This window comes from Rattus norvegicus, chromosome 16 (genome assembly GCF_021556685.1).
Source record: "Rattus norvegicus strain SHRSP/BbbUtx chromosome 16, alternate assembly SHRSP_T2T, whole genome shotgun sequence".
NCBI classification, from domain to species: Eukaryota; Metazoa; Chordata; class Mammalia; order Rodentia; family Muridae; genus Rattus; species Rattus norvegicus.
Genome location: NC_141549.1, coordinates 86543456 through 86563390, shown reverse-complemented (window position 1 = coordinate 86563390; position 19935 = coordinate 86543456). Strand labels below are relative to the sequence as shown.

Genomic DNA, 19935 nt, shown 5'->3' with positions numbered 1-19935 from the left:
GGAAGGAGAGGAGGAGAAGGAGGAGAAGGAAGAGGAGGAGGAAGAAGAGGAGGAGGAGGAAGAGGGAGGAGGAGGAAGGAGGAGGAGGAGGAAGAGGAGGAGAAGGAGGAAGAAGAGGGAGGAGGAGGAGGAGGAAGAAGAGGGAGGAGGAGGAGGAGGAAAAGGAGGAGGAGGAGGAAGAGGAGGAGGAGGAGGAAGAGGAGGAGGAGGAGGAGGAGGAGACTCCGTTCAGAGTCTTCCTCCCACAAACCCTAAGGCCACAGGGGCTGAGCTGGTTTTGGATCAAACTTTGGAAAAGCTGGTGACTATGTTTCTTTAGGATAAGCCCCCTCATGGCCCATGTGAGAGCATGAGAATTCATTAGTATGTTTACATTGAATCACGTGTGAGATTTGTCAGAAAACTGGTTCTGTTTGGAAGTAAAGTAGTGGTATTGTTCAAATTAAACACTTTAAGGTGTTTATTTATTTATTTATTCAAAATTCCTGATTTAAAAAGGAAGAAGGAAAAAGCCCTGCCCAGTGACTGTACTAATCGGGCAGCAGGTGAGATACAGTTGTGGCTCAAGTGTTTAAAAGAACTAAGTGTACTTGTCCACAAACATTTTTCTTACTGCCAGGATTCAGTCGCTTTAACGCTCTCAAAAGCTCATAAATTACTTAAAAGTGTGTGTTCTGCACTTTTCCCCCAGAAATCTCTGTGGACGGCCATGTAAATGGTGTGCAGCGTTGATGAATTACACCTTTCTTCCTGATGCAAGGCTGATTTTCCTTTTATTAAATGGTCATGTGCCAAGACAATCCGTGGCCTGACGGTCAATTAAATTTCAAAGGACTTCAAAGGCCAAGCTTAGCGAGTTCCCTTTCTTTCTGATGCCTTAATAGCAACAGCCTCAAATTCCTTGGGGGGAAAAAATTAAAATGCAGTTCATCTGAAGTCGGCGTTGGATAATTATAAAATATTGTTTTGCAATTTCTTTTAAGAAGTGAACTTCATTTTAAGGAGCAGATGTGACAGTCACTGGAGGGGTGGGACAATGGGAGGTTAACAATGGCTTTGCTAACATGTCAAGAAGGCAACGACTTCGTGTGCTACGGAAGATATTTTAATTCGGCTCCATTGTTTCGGAGGCAGATTTGCATATCTCAGAGGGGGAAGCTCCACCCGCGAGGCCCACGGCTCGGGCATAAATCTTACAGTTCATGTGACCGACCACTGTAAACAAACGGCTTGTGGGGCTCCGACCTGGGAAGTCACTCAGGATGGGGTGGGAACTGGGATTTTCCACTGCCCATCACCATCACACTCTACACCGCCCTTCAGTCTCCTGCAGGGAAAAGTACCCAGATTTCCTATCAGGATCCAAACAAACCCACGGAGGAGGATCTCCAGCTACTGCTGTCCACACCGCAGTGAAGGCATGGCGCCTTGGCCCCCCAGATCTGTGGTCCTTAGAGGGACAGCTCGAAATCAAAAAGTACCTGGAAACCATGGTTTGCAAGTTGAAATCTGGAGATTCCTCCTGCGAGGTAATTTTTTTTTTTAATTGTCTTAAAAGGTGTGTTAGGCTCATGCAGATCCGGAGATAGACGTGAAGAGACTCAAACCGGGGAAACCTGAGTCACCCGAAGCCTAGCCATGCCCCTCGCTCGCTCCTATAGTCCGCCGTGCTCAGGGAGCCAGCGAAAGTCTAATTGAGAGCAACATTCCGGATGCTCCCTTTTATTTTATTTTTCTGTAATTATAGATGAAGAAACGGCTGCCAAGCTGGTCACCTGGAGAGATCTCTAATTCACTTTACTTGGTTTCCCTTAATAGTACCTTCTGCTGCAGGGCACGGAAACGGCCAGGAGCATCACACGACTCAGCTTCTGTGTGGAGCTCGCTCCAGGGCTGCCATCATCAGAATGCTCTCCCAAGGGCTACCCTTGTAGTCAGTCTGTTGGCTGAGACGGGCTAGCACAGGAGAGCTTGAAAAGTCTTCTCCTGGATGCTGCTGTCGGGATCCTCTTGCTTCCGTCTGTCTCACATGGGCTGTGTGTAGCCATTTACCCTGTGCATCCATGAGAGGAAGGGCGTTTTCTGTGCTCCACGTAGATGGATAACATTGTCCTAATGGACAGTAAAGGGGGCCGCAAGGCCACAGGGCATCTTCACCCTGAGAAGATTCCCACCAGTGACCAGAAGGAAGAGGGGCTGTGAGATAGGAGGAGCAGCAGCTAAGGTGCTAATTGTTAGGATCCCCGAGGGGTAAAAGTTCATGTGTTAATCTGAGAAAACGGAGGCAGATTCTAGTTCTATGACTAACATGTGGTCCAGTACACCTATTGACTGCTTCTTGTCCCTGTTGTTTTGAGATGGGGTTTTGCTAATGTAGCTCCTGCTGACCTTGATAATGCTCCTGTCTCAGTCATCACACACACACACACACACACACACACACACACACACACACACACACACACGTACGTTACCACGATGAGTAAAGGAGAAATCCCTGTTGCCTGGAAAGTTTTCAGCTGCAACACTGGATTCTCAGTTTCCTAAACAATCCCCTAAATGTTAATTGATCATTTCCTGTTGATATGATGATGTCGTAATCTAGATCGATACCCTCGTTCTCCAGCCAATCATTGCTCTATTTAGAACAACCCTCCTGTTACAGATGCTGCTTGATTGGCAAGGAGTGGGGACCTAAACAGGGTCAGCTCATGAGGTATAACCCGTGAACACTGGATGTGTCTGTGTGCCATGAATAGAGCTCAAAGCTTTCTACATCCTTCCATCTATCTGTCTGTCTGTCTGTCTGTCTGTCCGTCCATCTGCTTGTCTGTCTGTCCATCTGTCCGTCCACCCACCCACCCATCCATCTATCCACCCAGCCACCTACCCTATCTATCTATCTATCTATCTATCTATCTATCTATCTATCTCTATCAATCTATCTATCTATCTATCTATCTCTATCAATCTATCTATCTATCTATCTATCATGCACCCACCCACCTACTCTATCTATCTATCTATCTATCTATCTATCTATCTATCATGCACCCCCCACCTACCCTATCTATCTATCTATCTATCTCTATCAATCAATTTATCTATCTATCTATCATGCACCCACCCACCTAATCTATCTATCTATCTATCTATCTATCTATCTATCTATCTATCTATCTATATCCATCCACCCTCCCACCTACCTACCCACCCTATCTATCTATCTATCTATCTATCTATCTATCTATCTATCTATCATCTATCATCTATCTACCTACCTACCTACCTATCTGTATTTATTGTGTGTGGAGACTAGAGGACAATTTGCAGAAGTTCTCTCCTTACACTATGTGGGGTTGAATATCAAACTCAGGTCTTCAGGGTTGGTATCAAGTACCTTTACCCACTGAGCCTTCTCAACGGCTCTACATATTCTAGAATTTTAAAGATATTCAGAGACTCCAGATTCTCAACAGTCCTTATCTCCATAAGGCTTCCTTGATTTGTAATGGGAACAGGAATTAAGCCAGTGGTGTGTGACCAGCTGTGAACTCCAATCCTACCTCTGAACCCCTGGGGTAGAAGAGACATGCTCTCTCTCACACACACAGATACTCAACAGGAGGACGAAGAACCATTGTGGGGTGGGTTAGGGAAGCGCTGACATTGTTCTGTAAAATGATCAGATCAGAGGTTGTCATCACATTCTTTGAAGGAAGCCTCTCACCACCAGGGCAGAGCGTGACTCAGTTAGCCCTCTGCTTGCTGACTCTTCTGCCTGTTTAACACAGACATATGACACCAAGGCACTTTCTGCAGCTTGCTTTCCCTATTCATCTGTGTCACAGAATCTACTCTGGTGTCCAGCCACCTTAAGAGCATCTCTACCTGTATTCTTTTGGCTTTAATACAAACCTATACTGGCTCCTGTCATCATTAGGGTGCATCCAGACCTGTGGACAAAGCCTACCACGCTCACTCCAGATGCCTCCACAGCCAGGCTCTTTAAATAGAATCCTGGGTCTGTGTCATGTTCAAAAATTACATCTCTGACGCTGTAATGATACTAAGACCTTGGCAGGATGCCTAGATCAGGTGACAGCATTTCATATGAAAATTCTGTAATAGTTTGGATTCTAAAGAGTGCCCTCCACATGGCACTTAATCAGCAGGGAAATATTAGCCACCGGGAAGTCAGGGAGGGAAGTCACCGAGGGCATGGGCCCTCATCACCGGGCCACGTTATTTTCATTGTGCAAGCCTCTGGTTGCGGTGAAATCTTTTGCTGGAAGTTACTTACAGAGCAAACAACAAAGACAAACCCCCTGCCTCCACTGGCTCTTGCTGAAGTAGAGAGCACCCATTCGAGTGCTAAAGGCTCCACTTGCCCCTCCGAGGTTTGGTTTAATGGCTGTTTGCCCAATATGTGAAACAATTTTTTTTTTCAGACTTATCTGGGTTCATTAGTTTTGCAAGACTTCTTTTAAAAAAAGTTATGTGTTCATTCATTCATTCATCATTCATTCATTCATTCATGTGTGTGTATGTGTGTGTGTGCGTGCGAGCACGCATGCACATGTGTTTGTATGTGTGCATACATGCAAGGGTGCAGGCATACACATGTACACACACACACACACACACACACACACACACACACTCATGTGCCACCACAGTGTTCATGTAGAGGCAGGAGGACATCTTTTGGGAAGTTGTTTTCTCCTTGTCCTGTGGATTTTAGGACTGAGCTTAGGTTACTGGGCTTGTGGGTAAACATCTTTGTCTGCTGAACCATCTCACCAGCCCTTAACCAAACTTCTTTTAAATTCAGTGAAAAATATACGCTATGCTATGCATGTTTGGTCTTGCAGTCTGAGCCACTTTGAGGCTAGCAAAACTTTTTTTAAAAGTCATATTTAATCCTTTTCTCTTCCAGATTATAGAGAGCAGTTTTGACATCACGGAACACTGAAATTTATAAATGAGGTGATTTGGTTGCCTGACATCTACTGGAGACTAACCATGTGTCCCAGAAAGACGATGAACTTGAGGGAGGAGGAGTTGAGATGGCAAGAGGGTGAAAGGTAACCATAAGATTCACTCTGTCCTCTTCCCTTCAATGAGAGCTGACTGCCTCCTGCATTTATTTGCCCCTGTGGACTGCCTGTGGATAAGCAGGAGGCCGCCTAGCTCCAGGCTCAAGCCTGTCTGTCAAGCTTTTTTCCTGTGTAGTGGCATTAGAAGTGCGAGTGGAAAGAAGTCATTGTTGTGTGGATTTCCTGCAAGGAGCCAGGAACGGTGGAGTGACAGCATAAACCACATTTAAGCCTATGGGCTGAGAGAGAGAGAGAGTCCGGGGAAGAGTGGGAATGAACCAGCCGAAATAGAGAGGAAGGTCTTCAGCAGTTCCAGAGGAAAGGGACTGAGCTTCCCCTGCCCCCCTCCCCCGGTACTGTCCTCTGAGTGGCACTCAGCCTTGCAGAGAGGCACTTAAATCACTCTCATCTGTCACTCTAGCCTTAGTCCCACTGGGACAGGTTGTGTGCACACTGTCTCTTCGCCAGTGTGAAAGCACCAAGCCCGTGTGTTCTAAACCCAGGCATGTCGCGCACACTGTCTAAGACAGCAGTAGCCACTCCCGTGGGAGTGTAGCCATGATTGCATCTTTGTAGCACACCTGTGTCCACAGACGACCGTGCGAGCAGCAGAAGCAGGGAGACGAAAGTCCGCCTGACACAGCTTTGTATTTCAAAACCATTCCCAGGCAGCTCCTGACCGAAGGGAAGCCTTCCGTGGCCCACTGCTCTGAAGTCCTCCCGGCCAGCTTGCTTGGTCAGTAGCCATCTCCCAGACTTCTCCTCTGGCATTTTGCACACCTAAGGTTGATACATTTGTTTAAAAAGCATAGTTCAGAATCAAAGAGAATATAGCAAAGGTTAGTTTGTCATCTCCAGGTCTTATCTCAAAGGTTCTGAGGTTAGACAAAAATGGGCATCCTCTCAGAGTGTCCATGCTGCGTGCCCATGAGGCGACAGTGGACTCGGCTATGCAAAGATCAACACGTGACTGATTTGCTCAGAGTTGTCTTCTAGTACCCTGAGCCACTCCCCAATTCTCTCTGTCCCTTTGTTCTATGGAGGAAAGCATTGGCTATGGGAGACGTGTCCCAGTTACAGGATTTTCTGGAATCTTCCACTACCGGAACATAACCTGTCTTTGCTCTGCTCTGTGCGCAGTTAGCTCCAGGAGGCAAGTGGTTCTCCATTAGTAGCTGAGTTAGGTTGGGCTGGAGAGATGACTCAGTGGGGTGGGGCACTGTTTGTGCGAGTATGAGGACCTGAGTTTAGATCTCCAAATGTCCACAGAACAGCCAGACATGGTAACGTGCGGCTGTAATCTTAGAGGTTCTAGGGTGAGATGGATGGTGAGAAAACCATAGGTCAGTTAATATGGTCAACAAGTGCCCCTGTTTCAAACAAGGTAGAAGGTGAGAACTAACACCCCCCCATCTTGTGCATGCCATAGCATGTGTCCTCCCACATACACTCTCTCCCTCCCTCACCCTCCTCTTCCTTACCCTCCCCCGCTTGCTTGCACACACACCACACATTGTACACACCAAGATTTTGTTTTGCGTTGCTGCTGGACAGATGGGTCCGTGGTTAAGAGCACTTACTGTTCTAGAGGAACAGAATTTGGCCCTCAGCATTCCCATACAGTGGTTCACAACCACCCATAACTCCTGCTCTAGGGGATCCAGTGTCTGTGGAGGAGCTGGTATGGGCTCTCCTCGCCAGTCTTGTGCACTTTCCCCTAAAGATTTGCCATGACTTCTGGCGCTGGCACCCCCCTTGTTCTCTGGAGGCATGTAGCAGTAGGCAAAAGCCCCTATTACTATTAAGTTTCAAATAAGCATACCCCGCACTTTCACAGGTATAATAGATTGATATGCAAGCCAATCAGTAAAAGTCAGTTTCTTTTGATACTCAGTGAAAACCAATATATCCATAGCTTAAAGGTGCAGGAAGCACTTTAAATATATATATATATATATATGTATATATATATATATATATATATATATATATATATATATATATATATGAGGGAAAGCATCATTTAGAGAACACAGGAAAGCTGGGGAGGAATGATAGCCTAAAAGGGAAGACACCATTTTAAGTGTCAGCTATTTCCTGTGAGGCAGGAACGAAGATTGGGGTTTGGGGTTGTTCCCAGGGTCCCTGTTCCTCAGAATAAGCCCCAAGCATATGCTCCTCTCAAACACCTCTGTCGTCATTTGGGATGTTTTTAGACAGGGCTTCACAGAGCCCAGGCAGGCTTCCAACTCATTATCCACTCAGAGAGGACCTTGAACTCCTGCTCCTCCTGCTGCTGTGTCCCCATCACTGGGTTTATGGGTGTACCCACATATCCATCTTCAAATGCCTCTGATAAATAAAACGAGGATGTGGGTGGCTTTATCTCTGTCCTCGAGACTAAAGGGTACAGCAAAAGGCAAGTGACAACCACACCATGTGAGTCCTTCTGGAGCACAGCGTGGAGTCCTGGGGTGCTCTCTTAGAAGCACAGGCTGAGCTGGGACCATGAACAGAGGCTCCCCGAGGAGGATGCGCTCTGGAAAGCCGGCTAGTGCAGGTGACCACCCATGTGCATGTCTGGCCTCCTCCCAGATGCAGCAGGCAATTAAATTAACTCCTCATCCCCGAGGCTTAGCTGTCGCCTGCCCAACTACTTACTATGATGTGTTGCTCTTCTCCACACATGGAGAACCCTCAGATGTAACAGAGCAGTGCAGTCCAGCCACCCACCTCCTCGGGTCCCAGACCTTTTACTTCCAGGCCACCCTGGACCTCTCTCTTGAGTGTGCAGGTCTCCAACAATTGTCTAATTTTTCGTGTTTTTTTTTTTTTTCACCTCTCACTTTGTTACCAACAGAGTTCCTGTTGACTTTGGGCAGTAACACTGATATTCCGGCCTCTCGACAGTGTAACTTGAGAAATGCTGCTGAGCAGGGTGAGGAAGCCCATGGAGCCTGTCTGGAGTGCCTCCAGTCCCCATGTTCCCTTGGGCTGCAGCGGAAATATTCTAGGCATGAGGTACCTGTGGACTCGAATTCCACACTAGTGACAGTGAGCGACACATATGGAGCTGGGGGAAGATATCTCAGCAATCAAGCAGTTGACGCCTCTGTAGTTCTCAGGACCTAAGTCCGGTGAACCACAACTCAGTTGTGGGGGAACCCAACTCTTCCTGTAGGCACCTGAACTCACGCCTGTGTGACTGCACACGTGCACAGCACCAAAGAAAATGTTCCTTCTTCGTGGTCATGAGACTAAGTATTTGGAATCATAACATTTATGATGTAGCACTGAACCATGATTTTGCGACACCTAGAGCAGCCATGTGGGTCAACCCTCAGCAGACTATGGCTTGAAGGAGTTGTCAGTCATAACTGTCTACAGGCAACCATGCATGAGGCATCTCTCTATCATGGGACACTGCTGCATTGATCTCCCACCAGAAAACTAAGAGAAACCACCAGCGGCTAATGGCACTCCAGAGGTGAGCACACAGACCCAAGGTGTGTGACTGGGGGAGGGGTGGCACCACCCTGCCCTTCAGTGCCTGGGAACCTGGGCTTAGAGCCCATCACTCCTCACAAACATCAATGGGGTGAACAGTCTCTACTCCAAAGTCACAGTTTTGTGGATAATGTTGTGGACCTCAGAAGTCCCTGCACATGAGTGCAAGGGGGGAATGACTGAACTCTCTCTCTCTCTCTCTCTCTCTCTCTCTCTCTCTCTCTCTCTCTCTCTCTGTTTCAAACACGAAGATAGTTTAAGTTGCTTCTGCAAGACATCTTGTCATGTGGTGATCTACTCATCTAAGAGGATGAGGAACTTTTGGAGCGCCGTGGTGACCTTGAAGGTGACAATGACACCATCCATTCCTAGAACATTGTGACAGCTGCCACCTGAACGGGTAAAAGTGGTACATGGGGATCTACCCCCCCCAGATGGCAGGACGCTCACAGAAGGGTCAGATGGTGCAGGTAAACACTCCCACTCATGAGTATTTTTCTATTAAGGGAGGTTGCTCTATGCCTAGCTAGGTTTGCCCCATGTTGCTCTTTGCTTTCTGCTTGGGAGTAGCTTTCCCCTGTGCTTTCCTCTCCTTCGTAGTCACCCTCTTCTGATATGCTCATTAGTAAACCCAGAGCTGCTTTTACTAGTACAGAATAGCACTAGCCTGCAGCAACACATCTCAGGGTAGAGAGTTCGGCTCTCTTGTCACATCTCTGTATTCAGACTCTTACAGACATGACCGGCAACAACACCTTGGTAACCTTATTCACCTGTCCACCTGTTCCGATTGTAATCTACCAGAGAGCAGAAGCCTGCAGGGGCCTTTGTCTTGTGTGTTTCTGCGGTCGCATCCTGCTTCCTTAGGAGAGGAGCGGGGAAGATACTGTTTCAATTCAGGAGAACTAAGTGGTAAACTTTTTCTGTCTGTGACGATACTGTTTCAATTCAGGAGAGCTAAGTGGTAAAACTTTTTCTGTCTATTTTTGTTTCATTTCAAGTTGGGGTTTTCCTCCAATGCTCTGTCCCTCCTGTCCTGTTTTAGACAAGCTGATCTCAGAAACTGGGTAATTGCACACAGTCAGCACAACCCGGCAAAGATGTATTGTCCACCAAACCTGCCAGTTGTAATCATTAAAATCACGGCAGACTTCATAAAAGGCTATGTAGCTACTCCTGATGTTGAACCAATTTCTTTCTCTGTTGCTGTGATAATAAAATACTTCGACAAAAGTGACCTAAGACAGAAAGAGCTTACTTTTGGCTAACATCATCCAGGCAAAGAAATGACAGTAGTGGGAACTGGAGTGCACTGGTCACATTGCCTCCCCAACCAAGAACAGAGAACAGGGATGTTACAGGTGTGTGCTTAGCTCACTCCCTATAAAGTGTGGATCCTGACACAGTTGTAATCAGTTTTCCCACACCCATTGATGTAACCAACATTTATGTAAGCCTACATTCCAGGTTAGTCTAGATCTGTCAAATTGACAGCATTATCTATCACACATACACCAAATAAACATTTGTGGCTTATGCCCCTTGACCTCAAGCTGGCAGGGTCAGGTGGACTGGACTCAGAAACATTGAGGAAGGCGAGGATGGGTTCAGTAGTTGGTGACTGTGCTGCAGTGGGGTATCCTGGATGCTGACTGACTTTGGCAGCTGAGAGATTTACAGATGGGAAGGGAGTTTCTTTGGATATGTGGGGCCTCTAGTCCTGACTTCAATGGGAATGAGAGGACATGTGTGAACAAGTGCAGAGCAAGGTTGGGTCCCTTCTACCTGTGATGGAGGGACAGGACACTTTCAATCTGACTTAGGGCAGGTGGTCAACTGTGGGCAAATGCTCCAGTCCACGGAGGCTGCAAGCCTAGAGAATGTTGAAAAGGCCAATGACACTGCGATAGAGGCGAAGCTAAAGAAAATGATACATTTGCTAGGCACTTGCTCAGAGTATAAGAATACCTTGCAGCCTAACAACTGAATGATAGTTCACTTTGGAGGAAAGGCATGTCGACTTCTCTCCAAGAAGTCAGACACGAAACCATGGGGGACTCCCTTGTCCCTTGACTGAGGCAGAAGTTTGAAAACATTCTCTCTGGGTGAGTCGGAGACAGTGGCACTCAGGGGCTTCTGACAATTTAAACTAATGTGTTGTCCTTGGATGTGGGTTTCAGTTTACGAGAGAGAGAGAGAGAGAGAGAGAGAGAGAGAGAGAGAGAGAGAGAGGCTCTTAAGCTCACACTCATCCAGTGATCTTGCAGATAATCATATGTGGGCATACCAGACTGTATTTGAGTTAAGGTTCAGAACAGTTGAAGGATGTGGCTTTCTGAAAGACCAAAGGAAGGCATGGAGACGAGGGACTGTAAGGCGAGGGGCTCTGAGAGTCAGGACAGGAGTCAGAGAGGCAGCAGGATGAGAGGTGCAGGAGGATCCCAGCCATCCAGTGCTATCTCATCATTTGCTAGGAGCCGTCCACCCAGGGACAGCAGAGAGGCAGAGGGAACAGGTCTAAGAAGATGACAGGAGAGCAGGGGAGAGTGACAACAGGACAGAGAAGACACAGGCCGAAAACCAGTGGAGAGGAACAGTGGATAATGCAGGTGCCCCAAGGCCTGGGGGGCCACAAACTTCCCTTACTCCAAGGGATGAAACCAGGTAATCCTTGGACGGTGCAGGATGGCTGGTGATGGGTTGCTGGCCTCAGGAGTGCCTCAAGAGGAGGCATAATAAGGTTTGGGATGGAAAACAAAAGTTCCTGGAGAATTGTTTTGAACCAGTGACCACCTATGCAGAGCCAGTTACGGGGAACACACAGTAGATAAGGAAACTGTAACATAAGAGCTGCATAGGGCTGAGCCTCCAGCAGAGCCTCCCAGGGGAACAGTGCCCTGCCTAGTGAAGGGAGGTGATTACCCATCAGACCTAGTCTTGTCTTTCACCAGAATTTTAAAGTCACACTAATCGACTCCTCGGACGTAATGACCCCTTCCCTCTAGATATTTAAATATTTAAGCACATAAGAGAATATATATATGTATATATATATATATATATATATATATATATATGGATAAAAGGAGATTCTAAAAACTTCTGAGATGTGTAAGGTGAATAAGTGTTCAGAGTGGGACATTTTGGAAAGTACCAAAAGATACGCAAAAGACAAGAGGACTTTCCGGATAACTCATTGTCACCTCACCTTTGACCGTGGAAATGTGAGTTAACACATCCCTGAGACTGCACAGGCCTCCCAGAAGCATGACATCCCCTGTGTTGACCTCAGGGTTTATCAGCACCAGGTCTCAGCCTTTCTTCCTACTAGAAGACTCTTATCTCAGTGGTCCAGCTGGTCTTGGGGAGATGTGGTCACTGGGTTTGGGTCTGAGGGAGGGCTGGTCGCTGGTTCTCAATGTGGTCTGGACTGTCCCTCACGGGGCTTCCCACGCCGGTTCTGTCTGGTGACCAGTGAGGCTGTGGCCCCCCTCATGCCCTGGCGTCTCACCTGCAGACTTTCCAGGGTCTCCTTATTGTCCTTTTATTAATTTGATTGTCTGGACCAATTTCTCTAGCACATTCTTTGGGGAGAACCTAGTGAGAACAAGGCTCTCTAAGTTTCTGAATGTATAATAGCATTTCAACCTCATATTTAACCACCATGTGCTGAAATAAGGAATATTTTTGCTGGCTTACTTTTCCCTCTGGTATTAACAAATATCATTTCACATTGCCATTAGAATTCCCGAAGGCAATCTGAATTTCTTTTCTTCAAAAAGATAATTTCATTGCATACCCAGAGGGCTCCTCCACCTACAGTAGGGTCTTTGGATTAGATCCTGGACCTGGTGCTACCACAGACTTGAAGACAAGGTCCTGCTTTAGCTTTTTATGTTAAAAACACCAATGGTGTTAAAATGCTTCCTCTTTGTTTTGCTATTTGCATGTTGTGAAATTCTATCTAATCTATGAATTAACTTTTTTCTCTTTGCTCAAGATTAAATGTCTTTACAAGACAGCATCCAGCCTCTGGGTGCAGCTGCTAAGACCCTGTTATGCTGTAGGCATGGCTGGGGCAGGGCAGGTGGCTCTGGCTTCCCACCCTTCTGTTCTGAGATGGGGTTGGATTTCATCTTTGGGTTCCACAATGCTCACATGATCAGGCAGAGGCTTCTTGGGACCAATCTTAGCACCTGGGTCCCAGGGTGGCATGATCTTTACTTTGATGTCCAGCACACCCTGTGTGAGAAGCACACTATGCACAGCAGTGGTCAACACAGTAGTTAACAGGGTCTCTGCTGTGAATCATCAGACTGTCCACATGCTTCATGGACTTGGCACTCTGTCCTCGGAGTTTCCCAGACACCACAGCCTTGCAGCCCTCGACCCCACTCTCCATAGGTAACTGAAGCACCCCCATAGCAGGCCCTTCAAACCGCAAGCCCTCCTAGGAGTGCGTAGCATAGACTCTGCCTGGGGATGGCCACCTTCTTCTGCATAAAGCTCTACACTGCCTTCAGGGAAGCCGAATTAATTTTTTGATGCAAGGGTCGCACGTGCACATGTGGCTGTAGGTCCACAGCAGGTGTCTTCTGCAGTCACTCCCCGCCTTGATTTCATTTTGAGACAGCTTCTCATTGAACTTTGGTCTCGCAGACATGGCTAGCCTGTCTGGCCAGGGAGCTTCAGGTCCACAGAGCCGGGATCACTAGGTTATGCATCCCTGCCATGATTTTTCATGTTACTGATAGAGGTCTGCACTCAGGTCCTCGTGCTTGCTCGGCAAGCATTTATGCTGCAGAGCCATCCGCAGCCTTCTCCCTAAACATCTGTTCATTTCTTCCTTCTGTCTCACTGTCTTCCTTCTGGGACGACTCCGCATCTCTTCTCATTTCTTGCTCGCCCTTCCCTCCAACCCCTGAAGGCTTTGTCTCTGCTACAACCCTTCCCAGAAGACACTGCCACCTCCGCTGTAAATTTCCCTAATCCTTCGATGTGTTGTTCATGTCCCTAGATTTCGTGGAGGTCATCTGGAGCTCCTGGAGCTTCTTCCTGTCTTGTGTCTGTGGGAGGAATCTCCTTTCCAACAGGAACTGTTTCTTTTTCTTAGATTCACTGGGGGCATTGTGTACCTCTTCCTACTTCTCCTGGGAGAGGGCTCCTAACATTTGTGGGAGAGACGTGGACTATGACGCCTTCCAAAGCTCCCCATGCCGTTACTCCCACAGACCCCTCAAGTGTGTGGCTGTCACCTCCACCCGAGATTGGGCTTTGCTGCTCAACTGCTCCTCTGTGGGACGCTGTCCTGGAAGGAGCCCTGCTGGTTGGTTAAAGAGTGGACCCTAATTTCCCCTTAACAATAAGTTTTGAAATACATGTCCTCAGACATGGTGGTACATGCTTTTATTTCCAGCATGGGCTTGCAGAGGCAGGGAGCTCTCTGTAGTGAGTTCCAGGACAGCCAGAATTATTTACAAAACAGAACAAACAAAACAAAACAAACAAACAAGGGGAAGAAAGACACCTTCGGGATGAAAGGCTAAGAAGCCCATTCTTGAGGTGACTGGTAGCGGTCAGGAAATCCAGCTGGCACTGTAATGCAAGATACAATGTATCTCACTGTTTCAGACTCAAATCAGAGAATGGTACAGGGAATGTTCGTGGTGGATATTCGCTACAGTATCTCGGCAAATTATAGATGAGGCCAAACGCCGAACTAAATTCATTCTCTCTCTCTCTCTCTCTCTCTCTCTCTCTCTCTCTCTCTCTCTCCCTACCTACCTCTCCTCTCCCCTCATCCCCCTTTTTTCCTCTCTTCCTCTTTCTTTCCTTGGAATTAACTGAGCCCCACCCTTATCTGGTGTTAAGTTTCACTCACAGCAATGCTGGCTTGGAGCAGAGTGGTTTAAAACACAACACAAGTGGCCTCTGCCACCCCTACTCCCTCGTTTCCTACAGCTTGATGGCAAATGTCCTTTGCTAGCACTGTTCCAGATCACTGGGTTCCTTCCCCTGGTCCCACAACTGCAGGACAGTTATGTGAGTGTGCCCTGGCCTCCTCCCTCCCAGGAGAGCAGGTCTCACTGCACTTCTTACATCCCTTCTTACCATCGCTGAGTTGGAATGAAAGAGAAGTCCATAATAGGGGTTTCGAGAAGGGACACCTTGGCAAAGTGCTCCCTCTTCCTTCCCTACTCTCCAGAGATGGCTGTGTGGCATAGCATAGAAGCCTTGGGAAGCCGTGTTCCCTAGAAATTCAGAGTGTAGGTCAGCCTCTGTCACTCCCCACCTGTGCATGCTCAAGCTGGCCCCTCCTTAAGCTCCCCAGAGCTAGCCCATTGCCGCTTTGGTTTTCCCATCCGCACAGGTGGCAAGTATTGAGAGGCACCAAGCTGGGCCACAGACTTAAAAGGTGACCGTAAGTAAATGGACAGGGGTGGAACCGACCGCAAGAAGCTGGTGGGTGTCTCAGGTGTGCCCTTAGCTTGCAGGTAGTGGGGAAACGTGGTGTCAATAAGGGACTGTAGTGTAAGGGCAGCCTGTGATGATGCTGTAATTAAGCTACAGCCAAGGTGAAGGACTGGGGCATCTGCCCCACAGAAGAACCACCCAGGTCAGAGAAGGCCAGGGTGAACAGGGTTTCCTGTCAAGCTGTTTCCAAGGGAGATTGTTGACTGTGAGGTAGACCCAGGAGAGGGGTGCTCTGGGGCCCAGGAGATCCAAAATGAACTGTGTACAACTGGTTCTGTTACTGGAGGGACGGGGTCTGGAACTGGAGCGGGCCTAACTGTCCAGATGTAAATTTCTGAGACACAATACTAGAAAATTAAATCATCAAGGCGTTCAATAAGCAGAACACAGAACTGCGGTGGAGTTGACACTTAAAATGCAAATTCAGCATTCAAACGGGACATGGAATGGGACGCTCAATGTTAAAAAATGAGTTCTTGTAGAGCGGAGGCTCACCTGGGACCCAACACTCAGAAGGCTAAGGTAGGGAAAAAGCAACTTGTTCAATCACTATAATCCATTACACTAATAATCAAATCCTGGTATGTATGAATAAATTACCTTATTAAATCCAATTAGAGGCATGAATCTTTTAAATCATTATTAGCGGTAAGAGGGAGCGCCTAAAATCTGACGAGGCTACTTCGTTGCAATAGAAACGACCGTTCCAGCAAGGAGTTCCGGCCACACTCCGTAGCTCAGCCATGAGCCACTGTCAGCACTTGGGTCAAATTGTCCCCCTGGTGCTCCTCGCTGACACTTTAAGGCAAGAAAATGTATGAAGGTAAATAAAAAGAGGCAGATGTGTATTTAACCATAGGAAACATGATTTTCAAGGACAAGCTCTAAAAGGACAGAGGTTGTTTGCAGATGAGGACAAAGTCGGCGTGTTAGTGCTGACACACTTCTGTTGTAACCCAGGATCAATCTTGTGGGCTCCGATGTGGTGATGATCCCACGGGCTCCTACACTGTGAGCTGCACAAGCTACACCAGCAGTAAAAAAAAAAAAAAAAAAAATCAAGGGCCCGGCCAGTTGTGGCACACAACATTAACCCCAGCAGAAGTCAGAGGCAGGTGGATTTCTGTGAGTTCAAGGCCAGTCTGGTCTACAGTACAAATCCCAGGACAGTCTGGGTTACACAGAGAAGCTCTGTCTGAAACAACCAAAAAGACGACCAAGGAAGCAAGAGGAGCAGAAGCATGGGAATGGGAAAAAGTTAAAGCACATATGAATACCTACTTACACACACATATACATACTTACATGCACACAATACATACCTACATACATACATACACACATACACACATATACATATACCTACATACATCCGTACATACACACATACATAGAGAGAGTCTTTGTTCGTGTTAGGGGCTGGCTATTAGCTATGATTTCATCTATGGATTCAACTCATTCTCAGCAAAATCACCGCCAGGTACTTCAGGATTAGAGAAATTGCAAAGACTGTAGAAAAGCTGAGCTGATCTTCAATAGGAGCAAAAGCAAAGAGCATGTGCTCCAACCGATGGGTGGTGAGTTCTAGTATTTTACACACCCTTGTGTAATGTGTTTGCAAGTGTGTTTATTTCAACCTCGCACCAAACAAAGAGAAGGGCCCAACCAGGCTGAAGCCCTAACTATGTGTGAAGAATTTTCATGAACTCGAGGTGAGTAAAGATTCCCTAAACAGTTGTGGAAAACGTGGTACGCAGGAGTGGAAGCAGGAAGGTAGACTATCCCTCGTTAGAGGTAAGAACTTCATTCATGAGCGTCATCAGTAAAGTAAAAGTGCAGTTGGCACACACATCCCAGCATTTGGGAGGCAGAGGCTGGTAGATTCCTGGGTTCGAGGCCAGGCTGGTCTACAGAGTAAGTTCCGGGAGAGCCAAGGCTACATAGAGAAAACCTGCCTTGAAAAAACAAAATAAATATAAATTCACTAATTAATTAACTAATTCACTAATTAATTAATATAAATAGTTGAAAACACAATGGGAAAACAGCTGAATGTGCGCTTTGCAAAAGAAGAAACCCAAATGGCCCATAAATACATTAAAAGATGTTTAATATCCTTATATGTCAAGAGAATGCAAACCAAAGTGACAGCATGATGTCATGTCATCCTAGTCAGAATGGCTACCACAGAGAAAGCAGACAGCAAATGCTGATGACAATGGGGTGGGGAAAGAAGCCTAGGCTCTGCCAGTGGGCTAGACTGGAGGAGCCTCCATGAAGGCCCTTGAAGAAGCTAAACATGGAGCCACCATGGACCCCATTATAGTACTTCTGTAAGAGCCAGCACACCACGGAGACAACCACATGCTCTGCTCTCTCTGCACCATCTACAGCAGTCTACATATGAAACTGGCCCAGGTGCCCAGCTGATGCACAGAAGCAGAAGTTGTGGTTGGTGCACACAAGGGCCTGTTACTTAGCCATAAGAAGACCACAGACACGCCATTTCTGGGAAAGTGGGTATCGTTTATTAAGTAATCAGGTAGCTTCAGAAAGGCAAAGTTTCTATGCTTTCTGTCATAGGTGGAAAACAACCCATGAGGCTTGGATGGGGACTGGGGGGCCAGTGGTGGAGGGGAGGGACATGTAAGCGAGGTAGGGAGGAAATTGGATCAAAGTACCTTATTTACAGTATGGCAAACTGCTCTTCCAGAGGTCCTGAGTTCGATTTCCCAGCAACCACATGGTGGCTCACAACCACTTGTAATGGGATCCAATGCCCTCTTCTGGTGTGTCTGAAGAGAGCTCATATACAGATGGATGGATGGATGGATGGATGGATGGATGGATGGATGGATGGACAGACGGATGGACAGACAGACAGACAGACAGACAGATGATTTTGTAGAATAAAGTACATGAAGTGGATAAGGACTTCGCAATGCACCTGGGTGCAGCAGACATCTCCAATGAGACACCTGTCAGGATGGGGAACTTCTACCCTTTGCACTCAAAAAAGGTCGGACAAGAAAAGCAACGACTTAAAAGCCAAGGCTGAAAGAACACATCGCTGAAGGGTCTATGGAACAGCCAGAATCACAGGAGAAGGGCAGCCAGGAAGTGGGGTGTGACCTCAGTTGTAAACAACATGGAGGGAAGAGAAAAAGACTGGCACCAAGGAGGGGAAAGAAGGAGAAAGGAGAAGGGGAGAAAGAATATAAATGGCAGTCTGAATGCTGGCAGGTCCTATGAAGCATCAGCCAACACTCAACTTACATGCTCTTTAGTTAGACAGTTCCGCCCCTGGCTTCATGTTCACCCAGACTGCAGATGGATGTGCACCAAAACCAGAATTCAAAGCTCTCCAGCCCCTCTGTCTGTGACATCCTTTAATGGTGAATTAAGGGGACATGATTAATATATTCCTGCAACAGACTTCCACCTGTGTGTGGACACCTAATGCCGTGGACCAATGATAACACATGATAGCAGATGACCACGAGGCAGCTGGCGTCTGCTCCTGTCTTTATAAAGTAGTCTGTGCTACGGGAGCTCCAGGAGCGGTGGCAAATGCAGTGTCCAGAACACAGGAGGAGAGCTTTCAATGCCACCAGTCACACATTGTTTTCCTAACTTGAATGGTGGTGGGAGGCAGGTGTGTTCTCTTGGGAAACCTTCCACCTGTGCACTTATGTGCACTTTTTTGAGTGTTGATTTTACATATTTTTAATAAAAAATGTTAACGTGCCTGTACACATAAAGTAGATAAGAAAAAGATTCTGTTACCCACTGGCTGCTGGACCTGCTGTCAGTCATCCGTCCGTCTTTCTGGCTCCTTAACACCTGCAACTGTGTATTAGTTTGAGGCCTCTTTGTCGTAGAATGCACAGATGGCTCCAACAACAGGACTGTGCTAAGACCGGAGTCAGGAGGACAGAGTGGCGGTGACAAAGTAGTCCCTCTGAGGCTGGAGGGAGCATGTCCTGGTTTCTCTCTCAGCCTCTGGTGAAATACTAGTCACCCTGGGTTCCTTGGTCTCTGGTGCTTCTCCCTGAGTGCTGTCTCGTTCCCACAGAATGTCCCCTCTGTGTGTATCTGTGCCCAGAGTTTTCCTTTCAGGAGAACCAGACACATTGCCTGAGAGCCATGAAGTCTTGCCTTAATGGCTTCCGCAAAGCTCCCGTCTCCAAATAAGGCCAGATTGTGAGCTTCTGGGGTTATGGCCTCAGCATATGATTCTGACATACATAATTCATCACGTGGCACTGTTAATACACACATGCACACAACTGTCAAGTGTTTGTGGTCCTTTAATAAAATCCTGCCTTTTGATTAAAGTTTGTTCTTGGAAAACACAATTTCCCTCCAGTACCCGGGGGCAAATTGTATAGTTGAGTTCAAAGTACACACAGAGTGCACACTTAGCACATAACTTGGAACAATAAAGCATGCGTTGGTAATAATTAGCTCTAGATGAATGACTAAGAAAGTCACTGAAAGAGGTCCAACATAATTTTTAAGTGGCAATTATCAGACTTCCACGGAAGCCGCCGGATTAGATTTGTAGCAGTGGTATTCCTGGCAAGCTGACTGGGCCCCTCTCCTGCTTCAGACTATGCCACAGAATGTTAGCTTTATTTTAAATTGAGGCACCAGTGTGGGGACCGGTGTCGAGTGGATGTGACACTTGGCTGGCCTCCGTATGCAGGGTGGTGGGTTTGAAGAGCTGGGATCTTGTCTGAAGTCGGCCCCTCCGTGCCTTCACTTGCTCTGCTTCAGTTGCAGTCAGGGGGACCCCTCTGTGCCGAGCAGTGCAAACTGACCCAGCTCCTGGCCACACCCCTTGTGCTGTCCA

At 47.2% G+C, this 19935-nt stretch overlaps 1 long non-coding RNA gene across 4 annotated transcripts in view; it reads left to right on the top strand.

The window, feature by feature from the left end:
- The window catches only part of LOC102554055 (uncharacterized), a 36475-nt gene extending 26632 nt beyond the window's left edge, over positions 1-9843 (top strand). For 2 of the 4 annotated variants that reach the window (XR_015640105.1, XR_015640104.1), the window contains exons 2-4: positions 4940-5087; positions 7960-8586; positions 8858-9843. This is a non-coding gene — a long non-coding RNA (uncharacterized LOC102554055). Of the gene's footprint in view, positions 1-1190; positions 1530-4939; positions 5088-5767; positions 5836-7959; positions 8587-8857 lie in introns of those variants that run through there. The other 2 variants (XR_015640106.1, XR_015640103.1) reach the window with 2 other exon arrangements.
- Positions 9844-19935: the final 10092 nt, after the last annotated feature.